The sequence below is a fragment of the Dasypus novemcinctus genome, chromosome 2 (genome assembly GCF_030445035.2).
Source record: "Dasypus novemcinctus isolate mDasNov1 chromosome 2, mDasNov1.1.hap2, whole genome shotgun sequence".
Taxonomy (NCBI): domain Eukaryota; kingdom Metazoa; phylum Chordata; class Mammalia; order Cingulata; family Dasypodidae; genus Dasypus; species Dasypus novemcinctus.
The window spans coordinates 168640043-168662490 of record NC_080674.1 but is presented as its reverse complement, the minus strand read 5'-3'; positions in this window follow the sequence as shown (position 1 = coordinate 168662490).

The window sequence follows — 22448 nt, the reverse complement described above, 5'->3', positions numbered from 1 at the left end:
AATCCATCAGACACTGAAGGATACATAGTCATCACAGTAAAAATAGTAGTCAAGGGTTGGGAGGAAGGTTGTTCAGGGGTAAGTGAGAAGGTAAGACTTTTCTTCTAAAACTAAGTATGCAAGTTAACATCCAAATGCCAAGGTCGAAGCAAATCAAAAGCCAAACTATAAAATGTGAAATAAAATAAAGGAAAGTTGGCTTCTACACATGGTATAACTAAATCGATTCAAAACAAACCTTTGTTAATTGGCAGCTGGCACTGAAGTCATCGAAAGATGCCTGACAAGATTCCCACCAATGTCCTAGTTAAAAATTATACATAACATGCTCCTATATAAACTTGTTACTGAGAAGCATGAGAATACAAGTAGGGATTCATTCTTAGAGATTCCTCTGAAAGCTGGGCAGCTCTGAGGACCTGAGATGGTAGAGATTAGCAAGCAGGGAGAAATGCCTTAGACTCAACCCACATCCCAATATCGCCCCCCCCCACACACACACACATACAATGACAGCTGGCAGCACACGCTGAAGATAGATCCATGAACTAGGCTGTGGAACATCCCAAAGAAGCAAAGGCTTGAGCCCATGTACAGCAGAGCATGAGCTCAAATGGGGAAAGATCAGATCAATATTTTCAAATTTTCCCAAAGACAAATCACCTGAACTCATTAAGACTCCACGTTAGCAAGTAACAAAAACTAATCCTTGGATAGTTTAAGGCAAAAAGGGAATTTATTATGAGACCATTGAGGTCTCATAGAAATCAAGGACAGGAATTGAATGGCTTGGAGATCAGTTAGAACTAGGAAGTTGAAAGGAAGTCTCTCTACCTCTCCCTTTCTCTCAACTTTTTTTCTCTGTGCCTGTTCATTCTTTTCTTTCTCTGTGTCTTTGAAAAGTGCAGTAGAATCTGACCATCCCTAGTTTCAGTCATATGTTGACTTCCAACCACACAGACAGCCTAACTCTATTGCCTCTTGGTCATAGTTATAGATTTCTAGTAAAGAAGATCTGCTCGACCCAGCTTGTGTCATGCCCACACTTGTTCTAATATGCTACAACCAGTGAGGGTATAGTCACTGGTTACGGAAATGGCTGCTAGGCATATGCCTATGGAGAGAGAAGAGAGAGGTAGTTCCCAGAATAATATTGGAGTCAATGACTCTGTAGTTGGACAGTTACCTCAAAATGGCTACTGCCCCACCAGAGACGTGTATCACCAAAGTTAAATTAACTCTCTCTAGCTGAACACCTATCTGGGAAGGTGTGGTTAATGGAGAGGCTGCATGAAAGAGATGTTAGTAACATCTCTTATAGCAATGGTTCTCAATATAATGGTATATTGGGATGAATTAAGAAACAATTAAATGGCCAGTCACCAAAGTTGGCAGCCTTTGATCCAACTTAATGGACAGCTGGTACCATTATACAAAGCCCACATAGAGAAATTTTGTGGGCAATCATTGTAAAGTACTATGGTGCAACTCAAAGATTTAAGGAACCAATATTTTCATTTATTTATGTTTTAAAGATTCATTCCTAACAGTAATTCCTACTGCAGTATTTGATATTCTTAAAGGCTAAAATTCACAAAAAAATAAACAGGAGAGTGATCAAAAAGAGAGATTTTCTTATAAGAGAAAAAAAGATCTATTCGTCTCCTGATGAAACCAAGATTTTTGATAGATTGATGGGATTCAATGTAAGTAAGATTGAAAGCCACCAAATGAACTACTTTGGATAGATAAATAAGATTTGTTTGAATCTTTCCCCTAGTACCAGAAAGAGGAAAAATTGTGAATGTGCTTTCCTTGCATCAAAAAGTATTTATATTATATTTCAAACCCCATACTTCATTAAGTAATGAGTAATGTCTATTATCTTCTATTGCAAAACATTTTAAGTATGCATGTAGAATTTGTTTTCCTTTAAAATATCCCAAAGATTTTCTGAATAAACAGGAAAAATAAATATATTTTCCTTATTGTGCATACAACTAGTAATTTTTTACTTTTCTCTCTATTATGCCCTTGATTTTTGTTGTATGGAATTATCAATATGTTTATATAAAAGAGATTTAAATTTTTTCACTTCACATCATATAACCAGTCACTTCTACAACTATTTTATAACATAGAAACTTGCAATCAAATTAGAAACCTTTTCAATGTTCAGATGCAAAAAAGAAATCAATAGGCCTGTAGTAGACATATAGAGATACTTTGATTTCCCGAATATAGCCCCTTTGACTCTGTAACAGGGCCCAAGATTTATGACTACTAATCACTGTATTAAAGTGCGTTAAAAGAAAATTATCTGGGTTAGAGGGCAAGTTAAACAATTCTAAGTGAATAGCATCTTAGTTTCAACTCCTTTGTTAGATTTTATTTTTATTTTTTAATTTTTTAAAAAGATTTATTTATTTATTTAATTTCCCCCCCCTCCCCTGGTTGTCTGTTCTTGGTGTCTATTTGTTGCGTCTTGTTTCTTTGTCTGCTTTTGTTTCTTTGTCCGCTTCTGTTGTCGTCAGCGGCACGGGAAGTGTGGGCGGCGCCATTCCTGGGCAGGCTGCTCTTTCTTTTCACGCTGGGCGGCTCTCCTCACGGGCGCACTCCTTGCGCATGGGGCTCCCCCACGCGGGGGACACGCTTGCGTGGCACGGCACTCCTTGCGCGCATCAGCACTGCGCATGGCCAGCTCCACACGGGTCAAGGAGGCCCGGGGTTTGAACCGCGGACCTCCCATGTGGTAGACGGGCACCCTAACCACTGGGCCAAAGTCCGTTTCCCCCTTTGTTAGATTTTAACATAGAGCAAAACAGAGATTTAAGGGAATGGGTACAGATCTAGTAAGGGTTGGTGAAAGGAAGAAAAGGGGAAAAGTTCAGGACCTGATGTGGAGTGGGGCCCTTCTTGGGGAAGCATCCCAATTGAAGAAATCCATGAAGAGCCCAGGTTGTGGTGATTCCAGAAGACTTAGAAAAAACATAGAGAAGAGAATTAAGGAAATTGTATACTCAACTACTTCAAAAAATTCTAGGGCTCTTTTTACTGCACATTTGTTGATCAAACAAATGTGTTCTGAAAGTACAAACTGAGCATCTACTGTAGCTGTAATCCTATTTGCAGCAGTAAAACAAAAGAAACAAGCTCAGTTTGGAGGTGGAGAGTAACACACATTTCCTAAATTAAAATCCAGAATAACCCCATCCAGGCAAAATTACCTCTTAGTCCAGGGTAGGTTATATCATGAACCAAAATAAAGGTATGCCTTTAGGAGAACTTCATTGCTGTCAAGTGCAACTTGAACTTTAGGAGCCCATCAGAGAAACGTTTAGTGCTCCGGGGTTGGATTATTTTGGATCCTCAGCTTGACGTAATGGTTTTTCTTGAGGACCCTTGTCTTGGATCCCAGCTGCTGGGATCAAATCCATGGGCTTGAGGGGAGTCAACACCCCTGTTTTTTTTCCTCTCTTTCTGGTGGAAAGAGGTTATGTAACTCTGTTGGGAAGAATCACGGAGGCTGAGCAATCTGCAGCAGCATCCAATGTTTATCTTATTTGTTGGTCAGAAACTGTCACTCAGATTACCTTGGTTGGGAATAGAAATCCTGACATGAGCAATTAAATTCTGTATTTATATTCTTAGTAATTTCATCTTGTCATTTGTGGTTTTCTTCAAATTACAAAACAATTAAATGAAGAATTTGGCTAAGAAATTGAACCAGATGTAAGCTTTTTTTGCCCCTCCCCCATTCCCTTTTAATGGCAGGAAAAAGAATGTAATTTAAGTCTTCCCAGCTCTTCAGCTGTAGAACAGCTGAACAGGCATCTTGAGGAGAAAGTGTCTCTTTCGCTAAGGAGTGTGATGTAGTGTTTTATCTGCAATGTTGAAGAGGAAAGCCCTTGAAGTACAGAATTCCCTAAGAGGAAAGAAACATACACATACTCCAACCACAGCGTTTATTATCCTGACACTGCAGTTTAGTAGACAAAAGGTGCAAAAAAGTGTCATTTTGATCTACCCTTTGGTAACACATACAATGAAGGGTTCCTTAAAAATATAACGGAGCTGAAAGCTTATTCTTAAACACGAATTAAGCTCTAGTATTTGAATTGGTTCTAATACATGGCAAATGATATTGTTAAATCGTTTAGCTGAACACTGAGATTAATTTTTTTCTGCAGCCGGGTGATGCTAAGAATGAATGCATTTTAGATAACTCTCATATTCTCAATATCCATTTCTTCAGAGAAATAGTGAACTTATTTTTGATAGATTTAGTTTTACCACCACCATAAACTCTTAATTTTTCAAAGATTTTGATTCTTAAAAATCCTTCAGTTTGCAAGACACCTGATAAGCAGACCCAGAAAGCTCTTATGGAGCCTTGCAGGATGAACTTCATGCGATTTGGGAGCAGACCATCTCCAATCAGGTATTTAAAGGCAGGAAATTTGAGAGACTGTATTTGTATCTATATCTTTATCATCTATGTCTGTATCTGTATATCTATATCTATATCTAATCAAAGAAAGGTGGCAGAAAGTTTGGCTGTCCACTTCTAAAAGTTAAACTCCAAGTGTCACGTTACATTTTATTCTGAGAGAGGTAACAGAGCCTCTGCATAATGATTTCCTATGCTGAATTGCACAGAGAAAGAACTTTTCCATATTTCCTGACCTGTAACTTAATATCAGTCAAAAGGCTATTAGGGGGAGGAAGCGCTATTTGCTTGAGTGGTTCCATTTTTGTTACCACCACCTCCCCCATCCCCAAACACACACACTGAGTTAGAACAAAGAAGAGTAACTGTTCTGAAGCTTGCTTCTCCTTCTAGGGATTCAGGTTCTACTTATTCAACTAACACTCTGCGTGAAACTTACGCACAGCATTAGTGGAATAAGGAGATCCATGGGATCTGTCCAAAATGTCCTCATCTAAAACATATGGAGAAATACTATCACCTTCATCAAAGATTATTCTATGATAATGTATGTGTATTAGTCAGCCGAAGGGGTGCTCAAGCAAAATACCAGAAATCTGTTGGCTTTTATAAAGGGTATTTATTTGGGGTAGAAGCTTACAGTCATCAGGCCATAAAGCGTAAGTTACTTTTCCTCACCAAAGTCTGTTGCCATGTGTTGGAGCATCTGGCTGCTGGTCTCTGCAAGGGTTCAGCCTTCCTCTTCCTCTCAAGGCTCCGTGGTCCCAGCTCCTTCGGATCTCAGCTGTAGGCAAACATTAGGCTTGTCTCTCTTCTCGGGGTCATTTCTTTCTGGGCTTTCTCAGCTGTTCAGGCCTGTGGTCTCTTCAGCTGCAAACTGTCAGGTGAATGACTTGGCTCTTTCCCTGGTGCTCCAGTGTCCAAAACCATTCTCTCTGTGTTCCCCTTTTCCATGTATTTACTTCCCTGTCTTTGATTGACCATCCGTTTATATAGCCCACAAAGAGGGGAGGGGGACTCAAAACAAGTTGCCCTAATGATATAGTGAAATAAAAGCCCTAATCTTGGTTTGATAATGCAAAAGAGAAACCTCTGAATCGAATACAATCTAATATGCCCAGAGGAACAGGCCAGTTTATGAACACAATCCAATATCTATTTTTGGAATTCATAAACAATACCAAACTGCAATAGTATGGAAAGTTTGAATGGAGCAAAGGGCAAGCATTAACTGAAAGTCATCAATCACTGTTGATATTACAATTAACACTAGGCTCAAGTCCCACGACCTCTGATGATTCTTTACTTTTGTTCCCTCTACTCCATGCCCAAGATTTAATGACAGCACTTTGGCTCAGTGTTGATACATCCCCTGGAATTTGAACCTTTCATATTTTGTTTCTTTTTTCTGGACCAAATGATTCTTATCTTTAAAAACAATTTTTCCCCTTTACAACAATAACTATACATGTTCCAACTAAAAAAATGAGCAAATATGTTAAGAAAAAGCAAATCAAGATTATGCATAGGCGGCGGACTTGGCCCGGTGGTTGGGGCGTCTGTCTACCACATGGGAGGTTCGGGGTTCAAACCCCAGGCCTCCTTGACCCGTGTGGAGCTGGTCGATGCACAGTGCTGATGCGTGCAGGGAGTGCCGTGCCACGCAGGGGTGTCCCCCGCATAGGGAAGCCCCACGCGCAAGGAGTGCACCCTGGAAGGAGAGCTGCCCAACGCGAAAGAAGGTGCAGCCTGCCCAGGAATGGCGCCACCCACACGGGGAGCTGACACAGCAAGATGACGCAACAAAAAAAAGGAAACACAGATTCCTGTGCCGCTGACAACATCAGAAGCTGACAAAGAAGACGCAGCAAATGGACACAGAGAACAGACAACCAGGGTGGGGTGGGGAAGGGGAGAGAAATAAATAAATAAATCTTTAAAAAAAAAAAAAAGATTACGCATAGTCTCATATAACAACATTTTGGTGCATATCCTTCCAGTTTTTTTCTCTCTGTAAACATATCCGACTATCATACTGCAAAATATATTTTCTTACCTGTTTTCTCTCCACTTATTGCATTGGAAACATTTAAAGATTATTAAAAGATTCTCATGAAACAATTTTTCTAATCACTGCTAGTGCATATGTGTATTGTATTAAGATAATTTCATTAAACTATCCTACATTGTTGGATATTTAGTTTGTTTTAAAATGTTGCTGTAAGAAAATCTTTTTACTACAAGTTTTTGAAGAAGGCGAATTTTTTATTTTTTCTACTTCAATATCCTTTTTATTTAGCATATAGTCATAGATCAATATGTTTGCTGAACATCCTCTGTGGAGCTTAAGGACAAGAGTGTTTGGGATTCAAATGAATGGATAAGAATGGACATCAAAGATCAGGATGTCCCAGATATTCAATGTGAGGGGTAGATATGATGGTCCCAAATGGCTATACTAGTAGACACATATTTGGGTTAAAGACTACCAAGTTTCCACATTTCTCTCTCCACCTTCCTTTTCTCAGTAGACCTTCAAAATACATGACTGTCTTACCTTAGTCGCCAATCTTTGGTTGTGTATGTACATTACCTTTTATTGAAGTAAAAAATACTTATGGGGAATGTACATACAATTATACAGCTCAATGAATTTTTGTGAACTGAACACATCCGTGTAACCAGCACCCAGATCAAGAAACAGAATATTTCCAGTACTCCAGCAGTACTCCCATCATGCTCCCTTCTAATCATTACCCTAGAGGGTAAATAATCACTGTCCTAACTTTCAGCAGCATAATTTTGTCTGTTTTTGTACTTTCTGTGAAAAGAATCATACAAGACACACTTCATTTTGCCAACTTCTTTGCTCAATACTGTGCTTGTGGAATCTATCCATGCTGCAGTGTGCAGTTGTGGATTGTCATTCTCAGAATTGGTGTGCTTTAGTGTTTTACAGCAAGAGAAACTTTATTTGGCATGAAATCTCTTCTGGGACTCCATCATGAAAGAGAGGAACTATACCTGTAGAAGTAAGAGTGGGGTGCCTATGTCACCCAGATTCCCTTTCTTGGATCCACTGCCAAATCTTTCCAGTGCATACTCAGTGGCATGGTTATGACTGATTTTTCTTACTACTTTATAATTTTCTATGTTTGCTAATAAAGGAATAAATATATATGTATGCATGTGTATGCATGTGTATGCATGCATAGTGGCTTTAACCTGCAAAGATACCTGCATTTAACCTGCAAAGATACCATCCCTTCAAATACTACTGTGGGTAAGTCTCCCAAAATTGTGTATTTCTCACTTTAGCTAGTAGAGTCATGAGGGTTATGGTGAAAACACAACCGGATATGGGACTGGGGAAAATCTAGGGCGAAATGTTATGGGAAAGAGACATCAGCCAAGATGCTGATGTGGTGGTCCTGAGTATCTATGGACCAATATAAAATGCCTCCTAAAAAAGGAGGGAAAATTGTATCAAAAGACAACCTTGCTGAAACATCACAGTTACCCCTGGTGTATGCCATTATTGGACTCACAAATGCAGATTTGCCCTTGTAGAAGGAGAGTTCTTACCCTGGCTTGTGAGGAAAATAACCAAAGTGAAGTGACTGTCATCCTCTCTAATCAAATCAGAATTTGCAATGGTCAAACTGGATGTGCTTTTCTTGGCATGGACAAGTTAAACGTTTGTCATTCACTGAGCAGACGTCCACCAAATTAGAAACATTGGGACAGGCAATTCTCTGATGTTTTGATTTCAACAGTACTGATCTGCAATTATTTCCCCAAACAGAAAGAAAGTGTTTGACAGAGACATTTAAAGACCTAAAACAACTTTCTTATAGGAAACACATGCTTCTTCTCCAAATTAAAACACACCATTATGCTAATAGGACACGCAGCAAGTGGAATTTGCTAGTGATTTGTTGGGATGGAGAGACAGATCAGAAGGTAGGAAACAACTGACTTTTGTTAGCTGTCCTGAACAGATGCCAAGATAGCAAAGTCCAGCAAATGCGTCCTTAAAATGACCCTATTATATACACTAGGGAGTGTCTTTGTGCTTTTCATGGGACTGTACAAAGTTGAGCTTCAGAAAATACACTGAGAACAAATTGCTGGTTTGTAGTAGGACCTTCTCACCGAGCTCCTATATTGGATTATACAGTTCTTTACACTCAAAGGCAAATAAATTTGTGTACAGGTATGGTAGACCTTTTGTAACTTCAGTAGTACAACTTGATGTAAAGACATCAGGGCTGGCTTTTCTCAAATAGCAAAGTCTATTTCCATCTTCAAGACCATCAGCATTTCGCCATTATAAGGAAAGAAATTATACTTCCATACCCATGAGCATTGCATGAGGAGATACTTGTATTTGGAAATGAGGCACTTATAAAGCATGGTAGAAGTTAGGAGGAAGGTTCTGCAAGTAAATGCTCTTCAAGGATTCATAGCAACAACCTTGCCACCTCTAAATTATTGCTCACTTAAGGGGAGGTTTCATTTTTGTGAGGGTAAGTAGCATGAAATGCAAAGAAGAAAGTGCAGGGAGACACACTTCCTTGATCTAAAAAAATAAAAATTAAGAGGAATACTACCAGGATCTTTTCCATCTATCATTACCTTCCCATTACTATTGTTAGTACTGGGAATCCACCTGAAAATCTTATTTGACTCTATTCTAAATTTCTCTTGCTCTATTGTTTGCCGTCTGGTTAGGGCAAACATCCCCAAGATTGTCAGAGTCATAGAACTATTTTTTTAATGTTTGCTCTTTTGTTGGTTTGCTTGTTTGTCTATTAAGGGGAAATTTCTCTGCCCTGTCTGTCCCCCACCCCCACAACTTTCTTAGTTTACAAAATATTTCTATAAGCATCTTCTCCATATTTCTCGTATTTTCACATGCAAATCAGCTCAGCAATAAAATGTAAATGGTATCAGGAAGGGCATCACTTTAACCTCTTATCAATTATTACTGCCTTAGTATGAATCAGGTTATCTGCCTATTCCTAGAAAAATTAATCACTCCTTTCTCTGATAGTCATTATATAGGCCAGTGTTTTTTAAGCTCTTTCTATTTTCATGTAACTTTATTCTTTTCAAAAGGGTGATTTATTAAACTTTTACCTGGTTATGATTTTATGTATATGCATTTATAATATTTTACATAAATTGAAACACAGACCAAAAGTTATCCCATGTCAGAGCATGTGTCTTGCATCTTTATCCTGAAAATACAGTAAAGGAATGAGGAGTTTGTTTGTCACCAGCTGTAAATGCTCACTAGGATATGTCATAGTGATTGCATCTGTACAAACTCCTTTTCTGGACGATGTCTCCCAAGGACAAAGGCCATAGCTGGCGCCCAAGAAATGTTTACTGCATGATTAGTGGAGAACAGGATTCTATGTGGTCCACTACATTTGGACTTAAAATAAATGAACTCAACAATGTGTGGATTGGTCTGGGAGGTGTAGGTTGAGAATTATTGGTGAGAGAGTAGTCTTGATCAATAGGGGACAGTAGGAAACCTCTAGAGCAGTGTTCTCAACAGGCAACTATCTTGCTCCTGAAAAGACAGTTGGCAGAGTCTGGAGACATTTTCACAACTGAGGAGGTATTACTGGCATCTAGAGGTCATTGGGCAGGAATGCTGCCAAACATCCCATAATGCATACGACAGCCTCCACAACAAAGAATTTTCCATCCCTAGATGTCAACAGTGGTGAGTTTGAGGATGAGTAAATGGATTACGTAGGAGGGGTAGGGTTGGGCTGAAATAAGAAAATAATAGCTAAGATACATTGCGCATCCTGGACTCTGAGCTAGGTGTTTTGTGTGGGTCATTATGAATGATTAGTTCCCCGTGCAAACTTTACCTCTATTTGGTATATTTATTAGATACTTATTTCCAATTAATAAAATTAAAGGCAGCATATGACATGTTATAATGCAATAAGAGTAAAACTAATAAAAAAGCATCATGATGAGAAAAGAAAGAATTGTAAAATGATGCCAGAGATTTTTAAAAAATCCACATAGGTATACAATGCTTAACACTGGCCCTCAAAGTCAGTTTTGACTTTTCAAGTGGACAAAGTGAAAAGAGACTATTGTTATATAATGCACACTATTCATACGATAAAAAGCCCACCAGCTCAGAAGCAGCTGACATTTTTCAGCTTGGAGAGAACTTAGAGAAATTTCTCCTTGAGTCCTATCCCTGAAGAACATCCCTATGATAAATGAAATAGTGAAATTTGTGTGGCCATTTCTCTCAATATCTCCCAATGCAAGAATACAAAGAAATGTATTAAAAGTGATCAGTTGTACATGAGCCAATAAATAGTGGCTCAAAGGGGCAATCCTCTCCTGGCCTGACTTAGCTTGGGGGCCTGACCCAGGATGGGTGGGCTGCATCATCTTGCATCAGGCCTCTAGGAATATGGCTCCTCCTGACCTCTTCAGAACTCAGTTTCCACGTATGTGAAATGGAAATAATAGTGTGCATCATGTTGGGCTATGGTTTACAATTTTTAGATTCATTCTGTAAATATTAATTGGGTACTTCCTCTGGGCAGGGACCTGCACCTAGTTTTGCAGAGGTGGACATGGCAGGTGAGATCCCTGCCACCACAGAGTTCCTGCTTAGTGGAGGAGAAAGCAGTTCACCCATGCTTAAAACATAAGACCGTACCTTCAACAAATATTTTCTGGGCATCTACAATAGATTGGACAGCTATCGTTTTTTGCAGTGATGTTTACAATCAATCATTTTAACCAATTATTTTTGTGTGTGTTCTTGCACTGGGGGATGCCGAGAGAAATGACTGTCTGACTGTATGACCCAGTTTCTCCTGTGGCAGATCTGAATGAAGACACCTGCCAGGCCTGCCGCTGACACCTGTAGATCTTGCACGTTTCCTTTAGGACGACATCCATATTGCCACCTAAGTGAGTGGCATTGTCCTAAAGGCGTGCAAAGAACCTGACCTGCACCACTGGGCTCCCAGGCACTTAGGTTCATCTATCCATCCATCTAACTCTAGGCTACAGAAATCTTTAGGAATGGTACTGAGAAAACTAATGCCAGCCTTCTACAACGTAGGGTAAGAGAAACATGGATGCTATGAAGCCATGGGGTTCTTTGTCCAGTGTTGAATCTATCAGTCCTAAGAATCCAATTTGCTCGGTCAATATGACTAAACGCCCAGCCCTGGCAGATGGTTGTCTTTCGCCCCTGATAACTGGGACATAATAGAGATTTGCTTCCCTTCTGAAAGGAAGTTCTTCCTAGAGAGCAGCAAAGGAGAAGCGGTGTTGTCCTCTGTACTAACACCATTGTTTCCCTCAAAGCAATATCTGTAGGCATTACAAAGGCATGTGCAGGGTCCCGCACAGTGTTTGTTTTAATCTGCATGCTTTGTCCATTCCACCACTGATTGAATTCATTCTTTTCCAGAAATCTCACCAAATCAAGTTTGATTTTTCTTATGAAATGACATTTGACTGCACAAATATGCTCAGAGGTATCGAAGGGCAGAGTCAAGAACGCCAGCATTGCAGGGACACAAACCCAGCCCGGAAAAGAAGAAACATCAGAAGCCTGCAAACTCCATTCACTACCCTCACCCCCGCCCCAAGAGTTCAAAAGGCCCAATTCTTTCCCACTTGGGTCCTGTCCTTTCCCGGATCTGAGCTGGGAAAGGAGAATGCAAAAGTTTACTTTAAATAATACTTGGCCTTAAAACCCACTATGTTTTCAACTCTGAAAATGAACAAAAAGGACATGGAGCTGTCTAAAAAGACAGAGAAAAGGCTTTGCCCCTAACCAGGCCATATTCTGTTGTCGTTTTGTCATTATTACTACAACACTACATAAGTGTACTGCTAGACAAGTACATTATCCAGACAGCCTCCGTGACCCTGAAGGAATATCTGTCTGAAAACAAGCAAACACTGATGTGGATCTAATTGATGTTCAAATGAAATTCAAAGAGTTTCAGGGATAAGACATCTGAAGGTATAAAACTATCCTGTTAAGTGTAGATATAGTTGATGATATGCTAGGAGATTCATGAACTTTATGATTTACATGTATTTTCCGAACTCAGTATGAAGTTAGAGCTTCCTTTAACCAATGTCTAATGAATACAAACATATTTCCACTTTTTAGAATACGCTTGACCTGCGATTTTTTCATTCTTTACCCAGAAAACAAGTTCTGTTAACACTTTCAAGAAGGAATATTTCTGATCAGAAGGCAAAATTTTTATAATAAAGCCTTAAAAATAGGAAGGCCAACAGTAATGCAATTAATTAAATCAATTATCCTTGTATCATTATGAATAAATGCTGGTTAGAATATTAATTATGACAATGATATGACAGTTGCTGCATAAAATCTGAGATCACTTAAGTCATGTTTTGTGATTTTCTTTAAAGAGGCATAAAATTAATAGGGAGAAGTAGCTTCATTAATTACCTTTCAGTTAATCAAAGAAAGATACTTAGAGAAGGAATGTACGCTTTTGGACGGTGTCTATTGATATCCACCCACTTTGAAAACAAGCATGAAAGGACTTAAACTTAGCATTTTCTCTGGGCTGCATAGAGTCAATTGTGCTTTCACACTGTGTAATGGACACTAAGAACCTTCTCTTGGGCAATGCCTTCTAGAGCAAGACCGGCAAAGATGAATTGGTCTTTGAGGAGGAGATCTGATGTGTCACCTTCCTACATTGTTTTTCCTTTGGCATTGACATTAAAATAACATGTAGAGATGTTTCTCCCCATATTTTAATAAGAATACATTTTTAATTGTGTAAGAAAGATCAGAGTGGTTCCTCAAAATAGGATGTCCCTAAATTGCTTGGGTTTATTTCATATCTAATGACAGTTGTTTATTTATGACATCAATTTATTTTTCACTTTGCAATTACGTAAAAATAGCAATAACATGGCAAGTGAGATGATGCGATTGATCCGCATGCTGAATTATTCATTCCATTTTGGTTGTTGACTTCGTATCAGACATCTCCCAATGTACAGTGCATAAATCATGATGAATCTTTTTGCCACAACCACTTAAAGAACCTATCTGATGCTTTTTGTATCCACTTATGCACACAGCCTGGAATTCCTGGTATCCCCTTAACTGGGTCCAAAGTGATACCATACATCAAATGCTGAAGAGTAGGGCTCCAGCAAATGGTCTGCAGGAAGTGACACTCTCTTCTGAGGAAGGTCAGTTAGAAAGCTGATTGACCTCACAAGGACAGGATTTTCTAGATTTGCTACGTAATCATATAGCACCAAAATCTCAGCAGGCTACCAAATGGTCCTGATGTAGGGTGGTTATTGGAATATAAGTTCAAACCAGATCATGGTGGTTGGAATGGTCTCCAACAGGGACCAGACTGAACTCTTTGCTTTCCTGCAAATGAATTGCATTGGCTTAAATGGACTTGATTATAGCAGACTTCTCTCATTCTCCAGAACACATTGGGTCTCCTGCTTTGTGATCTCAGAGCACCTCTACTACCCTTCATAGCACATACCACCATGACCCTTAATTGAGTATTATTACTGTAGTCGTTTGCCCCCAGGCTAATCACCACCATCCCTCCACTTCTTGGTAGTCTAGCCTAATTATTGCCACTTCAAAGATTCAATTTGAAAGTGTTAACGAAATGAATAAAAACCATTCTAACCACTCAGCTACAGCTCTCTCTGAAAGTGGAATTTTCCTTATAGATGAAAAGATGTTTTTAACATTTGAGAAAATATATTTGTTAAACATCACACAGAATACCAGCATCTCATTCTTTATCATTTTCCATTCTTCTCATACATTACTGGCTTGACCAAAATACTAAATTACCTTAGGAGATTTCACCCAGGTCAGAAACCATCGTTTCCTAATGAATCCTTCCCATTAGAATCCTGGGCCTCTGTCCTTGTTTCAAACAGTTCATTTTGCAATATACAAAGCAGATCTACTAGCCCAAGATTGAAAAAAGACATTTTCACGGTCTTAAGACGCCTATTCTACACCAAAAAATGGTGAGTGTGGTTGTTTGGGCTTGGTAAGATGATGGGTTACTTTTTTTTTTTTAATTTCCTACATGTTTCAAATGAATTTAAGATTAGAAATTTCCTACTTTTGGACGTAGGAAAAAAAAACTACTAAAAGAAGTATTTTCAGACAAAGGAATTACAAAATGAACAAAGTTAAGGATGATTAGGCTATAGACATGGTTAAAAACAAAACAAAATTTTAATCATACCTATTCAGTCGGATAAACCTTAGCCTGTGAGATTCTCCTAAACGTGCATAGCAATAGAGTGCCTGTCAGTCACGAAGTCACCAATGATTTAGATGTTAATTAATTTCTATAATTATTTTGAGTAGTTAATCTTAATATTCTTGTTCATCTGCTGCCTTCCTTTTTCACCTTGGGGATGGACACGCCATAGACACAATAAATATTTGTTGAAATGCTACCTAAGTGAATAAATTTCTTGTCAGAAAATCTGAAAAGTATAGTAGCCCCAAGTGCATTGTGGGATATTGCCCAGGCCCCTTCCCTCTGCGCTAAGTGTGCCTGTGCCCTTAATATGGAATTCCTTGATTTTCTACAGGGTATCTGATATCAAAGCGTCTCTGTCAGGTACAGCAAAAGCGTTCTACCTTAGCCTGCCCCGCCTCTTCTCCTAGCCAAGAAGTGGACTCCAAACCCAGGGCAAAGTGAACGAGATCTTGCCAAGAGCTGAGAGAAGGCTGCTTTGCCTGGCTGCCAATGCCTGGGATTCGGCAAGCTGAAGCATCTGCTGTGGTTGTGGATTTGGGTCGAGTGGTTCCTGCTGAAAACACTGTGAATAATTCTAACAATGTCACTGCATGCTGGTGTCCTGGTCTTTCTTCTCCCTGAGTCATGTTTCTAGCCACAGATGATTAGTAATAAACACTAATCAGTAAACTGGTCAGAAAACAATGCCAAACCCAAGGTCTGCCAAAAGTGTACTAATAGGATACTGAGTTCTGATTTTAATTAGGCCTGGTCTTTTGTTTTTTAAGTTGGTATAAGGGGAGGGGAAGGGGCATTAAAAAAGAAAAGCAGCAGCAGGGAACTGATCCTCTGGCAGATTAAGCATCATCAATCTTTCTCGTTTTCTCTAGTTATAAAATCCAGTTTGTGCCCCATTATTTTTTCCACATGTAGATATGTGATAGAGGCTGGATCTCCCAGAAGGATCAAATTATGGTCTTGCTTCCTCATGCTTGGGACTGTGCATATTGGCTTGTTGGTTGATTATATATATATATTTAAACTGCCAGTCTAAAAATAAAGCTGCACCTAGTGGAGAGCTAGCTTAGATGGATTCACCACCTGTCCGTTTGGGTTAATATAATTGGCGGGAAGGACTGCAATGTTTATGTTTGGCCCCATCTTAGTGTTATTTTGTAAATGGACTTTAAATTGAGCTTTAGGTCTTTTATTTTAATCCTATAATATCCAAATATGAATATGTATCTTATGCCCACTGAACCTCTTATTCCACAATCTATAAATGTGTCAGGACTATATTTTGGCCATAATTCATTGAAAGAAACACCAAACCCTCCCAACAACATCCAAATTTATATCTATCCTTCATCAGTCATAGTTACTATCATCATTCTCATCATAATTGTCATCATCATCACCATCATCTTTAACATTCAGTTCTTACTATATGCCAACCATTAGGCTAAATAACTTATAATACATCATTTAATCCTCACAAAAACTCAATGAGGTAGATACTGTCATTACTTCCATTTTACAGGTGAAGAAATCAAGGGTCAGATAGGTTAAGTAACTTGTTCAAGAGGTTCACACATCTCATTAAATGTAGAGCTAAATGCCAATACAAGTTTATGATCCAGAGCCCATGTTCTTAAATACTGATACAAAATTAGAAACTTGAGAAATCATAGCATCTTAAAGAAAGATGAGACTCTAAAGTTTATCTGTTTCTGAGATTCTTAACCCTAACTTCATACTAAACTCATATGGGGAGCTTTTTAAAAACTGATGCTCCAATCCCAGTTGAATCAAAATCTTTGGTAGCAGGGTATGGTCATTAGTACCTTACAAAAGATCCTCAGATGATTCTAAGTGAATATAGGGTTGAGATTTTGTCCCCAAATCTCACCAATGACAGTATCATTTGTATTTTCAAAAATATATTTCTTGAGATATAATTCATATATTATGTAATTCATCTATTTAAACTGTATATGTTGATGGTTTTTAATATCATCACAGAGTTGTCCAGTCATGAACACAACCCATTTTAGAACATTACCATGACCTCCAAAAGAAATTCTGTATCCACTTCCCTTCCACCTTCAAATCCCCCAGCCCTAGGCAAACTTAGGCAACAATTGCCTCAGGCAACTTATATCTACATATCTCTACATCTAATCTCTTCTGTCTCTATAGATTTGCTTCTTGTGGATATTTCATATACATGGAATCATAAAATACATGGCCTTTTGTGTCTACTAGGTTCTTTTGTTTAGCATAATGTCTCCAAGGCTGATCCAAGTTTTAGCATGTGTCAGAACTTCATTCCTTTTTATGGCTGAATGACATTCTATTGTATGGATATATCACATTGGATTGATCCTGTATTGTTTTTTGGAAGTATACATTATTTATAGCCCTACTTAATTAGAATCTTTGGGGTCGGGCCAGGTATTCCAATGATGACACAAATCTGGGAATTGCTGAATTAACATTCATACAATACCACATTTTTGCATCCCTCCAAGTATTTTGCTTGAATGTTGCCCTGAAAGAACTCAGACTATTCCATCTATAGCTAGTTCTGTCAGAAAGTTCTTCCTTAGTTTAGGTATAAATTTTTAAATGTTTTACCTAAAAGAAGAGGTTTTCCTGATTCCGGTCCTGCTTTACCCCATATACTACATGCCATCATGTTTCATTAGATTTTTTAGACAGCTCTAAGGTGGATCCAAGTTTTCTTTACCCCAAGGTAAGCATCCCTGATTTTAAAAAGGATCCTATGATGAAGTGGTTTTGAGCTCTTTCATTCTAGTTACAGTTAAGTTGAGCTAGAGGCCTCTTGAAACAGGGTCCCACAAACTGTTTATAACATTCTGAATATGACCCATGCTTGCATGTCAGCTGAGGGAACCTAAGCATACGTAACCCCCAAATAAGGGGCGTAAAAGTAGCCAAGAACTTGTGCAACATCACATCTCAGCAGCAAAATCTAGATTCCAAAGCAAGTTAGGATGAGGAAACTTTTGGGAAGCCCGTGGTGTTAAATTCTTTCCCTGCATTATCTCAGCTGTTCTATAAAGCAGCCTTTCTAGCAAGGTAAATCTGTGTAACTCTTAATCCTGGTTCTGCCACTTACTAACTGTGAATTTGAGCATATTACTTAACTTTCCTATACCTCTATTTCCTCTTCTGAAAAAATGGGTGTAATAAATAGCACCTACTTCAAAGGTTGCTGCCCAGACTTAATTAGTTTACTCATGGGCATCTCTGGGGACAGCGTCTAGTACATAATAAGGACTCTGTTATTATTTCAGGCTAGATAAGGGGAGGAAACAAGTAGGTGAGAGAGGCTAGAAACGATACATCCAAAAGCAGGCGGGAAAGCATTGTGGTTGAGAAAGAGACATATTCCCGAGGGTCATACCAGGGAATGATGAGAAATGGGCTTTGAAGGGTAAGATAAGAACAGAGTGCAAAAGGCATAGAAGATTTAATAGTCCTCTGATTCTTCAGTCAGAGAGCGGGATTACAGGGCTTTGAGTAAGAGGGTGGTGTGGATGTCTATCCCCCAGAGGCTTCCGGAGGGAGTTGAAAGAGTTGGGTTTATGGCTCCGAAGGGACTTTAAGAGTGGGGCTGTGTACTGTGAGGAACCATACGGCATCTCAGTGTGAAGTCTTAGGAAGACTTATTGTAGGATTTGGGCTTCGATGAGTTGATTTTGGGGTGAGGGGAGAGTTGAAGGACATGGGGTTTACTCTGGATTTAGATGCGGTTAGGAGGCAGGGATAATTCTATAATTGACCTAGAAGGAGGGAAGACTAGAGTGAGGCTAAAGCAGTAACTGGTAAAGAACCAGCGGTCAATTTTATCAGCTGAGAGGGAAGAGGTTTGATATTTTTGTAGTTTGCACAGTGACCTTGTTTATGTGCTTAGATGAAATTAGGAGATGGTCTCGTTGTTTTGGTCACGCTTCAATTACAGCCAGAGAGTGGGAGCTTGTCTGATGTTGATGTTCTGTAAGATTGTTTTTGTTCAATGGGAGGATACCATGGCCTGGCTTTGAGTTCCAGGCCAGGTGCCAACACCACCAAGGGCTGTTTCTAAATGACAGGCCAGTTCCCAGATCTCTTCGGCAGCATTTCTCTTTCTTAGTGGGCATGGGAGCAGTGCTTTAGGAAGATTCATCCGTGTATGATATGGACTAGCTAACTAATCACTGCAGTATAAGTGGGTTGCACACTCCATGTGTCATCTCCTGTGAAATTCAAAACAACTCCATAACCCAGGCGCCATCACCATCGCTAAGATGGAGACCTAAGGCACAGTCCTAAGTTCCAACTAGTAAGCTGGTAAGTGGTGGAGCAGGGATTCCACCCGAGGTCTGCCCGACAGCGGTTGAGCACCATGCCACAGTACCAGAGGCCCCTCGTGTGCACTGGAATCACCTGGTGTACCTCAAAAATGATACCACACTGCACTTTAAAAATGATACTGGGTTCTGTCCTCAGAGATCCTTATGTAATTGGTCTGTACAGGGCTGAGCACCAATGTTGGCAAAGCACATCTCAGGCGATTCTAATGAGCAGCCACATTTGAGAAACTGTGCAGTCGAAGGAAGAATCGAAGTTTGCCTGGAGTTAACAATGGCACTCAGTAACCTGGTTAACTCTCTAACGTGGAGTTGGAGAAAAGTCAAAGTGCTGGTTTGCAGTCTGATGGACTCTCTTATGAGGAAGAACGAAAACCCAAAACACAGCCTGAATCCTCTCCCCCCGCAGAAGGCGTGCTGGCATTCAGTATACCCAATCTTCCTGAGCGGATGGCAGCCCAGAATAGCTGTGAGGAGGAATGCAGGCTTTGTTAATTTTGTTGTTAAATGGCAAAACAAATGAGCCACCGCTAAGAGTTTGAATTTTTGTGAAGAAATGTGCTCAAGCACAATGGGTCTTTTCTCTTCCTCCTATTCTCTGTGTCAAGCAGAGAGGTATTAGGTAGTTTACCTAATCCTTCCAAGTAACTAGGGATTAAAGCACGCTGCGAAACTGAGCGTCATTCTTAAATGGCTTATGAGGGTTACAGAACTTCAACCATCAGGAGGAAAACTTAGGGGAACCAAACATAATTTTAATGAGAATAAAGCAAAGGTGGGGATAGCTTTATTAAAATTGTTGACATCATTCTCCAAAATATGTATTTCCCAATTTGAACAGAAGGCAATTTGACAGCCACTAAAGAAACATACCACAAAACTCACGTAAGTTGCAAAACAATATAAGTCCTTAAAGATTAGTGGGGCTTGAAAGGTTGGACTAGCCTTCAAACAACAGGTGTGTCTCACCCCTGAGCAGAGGCAGGAAGTGAGCAGAGGGCTGGGGTGTGGCTGGGGAGGCAAGGCTGAATGAAGAGGAACTGAAAACTATCACACCCCCCTGTAGCTGATAAGTCGGTGCTTCTTCTCCTGGAAAGAAAGAAAGAGACAAAAAAAACTTTCCGTGGAAATTGCCTGCCTGTAAGCACAAGCCTTGGTCCTCAAACTGCTCCCAACCAGCTTGTGAGGCAATTACACAGCATGAAACCCCTTTCCCACAATGTCAGATGCCACTGTTGATGGTACGTGAGATGTTTCTCAGGGATTCATGGGTGGATTTTTAAAATGTGAAAAGTTTTATGTTGATTTAAATGTCTTTCAAAAAATATACACTCGCTAACACCAACTGACAAATATTGCTGCTTAGAATGAGACTGACGTAGGTATTTATATAAAGTTGGTAAGTTGGTAGGTGTATAACAAAGAACATCAAGTTGGTAGTAGAATAACAGAAGTTCAGGAGTTAAATGCATAGGTGGTTTAAGTTCCTGTTTCACCTCTTGCTGGCTGAGTGACCTTGGGCAAGTGCTTAACCTCTTTGAGCTTTGGTTGCCTCATATGTAGAACAGGGTAGTCCTGGGGATGAAATAAATGGTAAGGACTCAATAAATGGTAACTCTGGTCCTCAGTTTCCTTGCCTTGGAAAGATGCATGCCACCTTCCAAATAAGTGTATTTGAATGAATAAAATTGCATATAAAATGTTTTTTAAAAATTTAAGATACCACACAATATTGTTATATGCCATTTTCCCACTTATAATCATGCCCGTCAAAATACCTGCTTTCTGCGATTTCAAATTTCATTTCCACTTTCTGGACTATCAAGGAACCATTGCAGTCATTTTCTCACCACATCATTCAACAAAAGTGACTGAAGAGACGTAATTCACGGGTTTCAAACATTTTTTTTTGTCTTTTTCCCAGTGTGGTATCAGTGTTTTTGGCTTCATGTTTCTGAGTTGGCTTAGCAGACGGAACCGTGAATAAAAGCAGGATAATGATAAAGACAAATGAGTTTATATGGCTAAGAGTCTTCAAAAAAGAACCGGAAGGTCATCAGAGGGGTTGCGCTTATGCACGTCTCTGCAGGATCCAAGAGACAGCCAAAGTAGATACAACCCCAGGTACTGGTGCTCCTGAGGGCTATGGAGACACACAGGTTCTATGGCCATGGCAGATGGCTCTGGAATTCAGTGCCTTTTCAGTGGACCCTCCTTTGAAACTCATTGTCTTTAAATGTCCTCCTTAAGAGTGGTTCTCTGTAGGTAAATCATTTCACCAATGACCCCTCCAATGCTTAGGAATGGTCCTGGTGGGAAGAGGTGGCTCTGAATGTCCCAAAACGTTATGCACAACTCTGTAAATAATGTTGATGAATGGTATGCAAACTTATGTGAGGAGAGAATTTAAGAAATTCAGATTCTCAAGGAGGATTTGGGCATCTCCACCAAAAACAACCCAAAAGTCATGCTCTCCCAAACTTCAGGTGACCTGTTGGACTCTAGGGAGCCAAGGTGGTTTGAGAATGCTGATCTTCCCAGAGGAGATGCAAGGATGCTCTGATGGGACCAAACATGTGAGATCAAATTAGTTGTCATTTATAAAGAATTGAGGAGAAATAATGTTGAGGGAAACCATACTCACAAATTTAGTTGGTCAGTTTGTGACCATTTAGCACTTAGAATCCAGAAGAATTTAATATTGACTCATCAGTATGGGGATGGGATGGGAGGATGCATATTCCTTGGAACTTTATATGCTGCCTTCTTATTCTTTATCATAAGATAATTCTCGGGTTGTAGGTCTATGATCTCAGGGGAACATATTGGTCTGGAGGAAAATCACTCCCTATAATAGGGCATTTTAGGCCAGTAGAGTGTGTTAAGGACATGGGCTCTGGGAAATGAGATTTGCGTTTGGGTTGCTGCTTCTCACTTAGGATTTGTAATACTTTAGGCAGCTTAAATGACTTTGGTAAGTTACAACTGCACCATCCATAAAAGGCCAATGGTAAAACCTACTTCATAATACTTAGCCTTTCTAAACTGTGCATGGAGATCATGCTTGTGTTTTGCTCACTGTATTGGTTTCTGTGATTGCTATAACAAATTCCCACAGACTTGGTGGTTTGAAACAACAGAAATTTATTCTCTGACAGTTCTGGAGGCTAGACATTGGAAATCAGTGTCCCTGGGCTGAAATCAAGGTGTTTCCAAGGCAATGTTCCTTTTGGAGGCTCTAGGGGAGAATCAGTTGTTGCCTTTTCTGGCTTCTGGTGGTTGCTGACATTCCTTGGTTTGTGGTTTCATGAATTT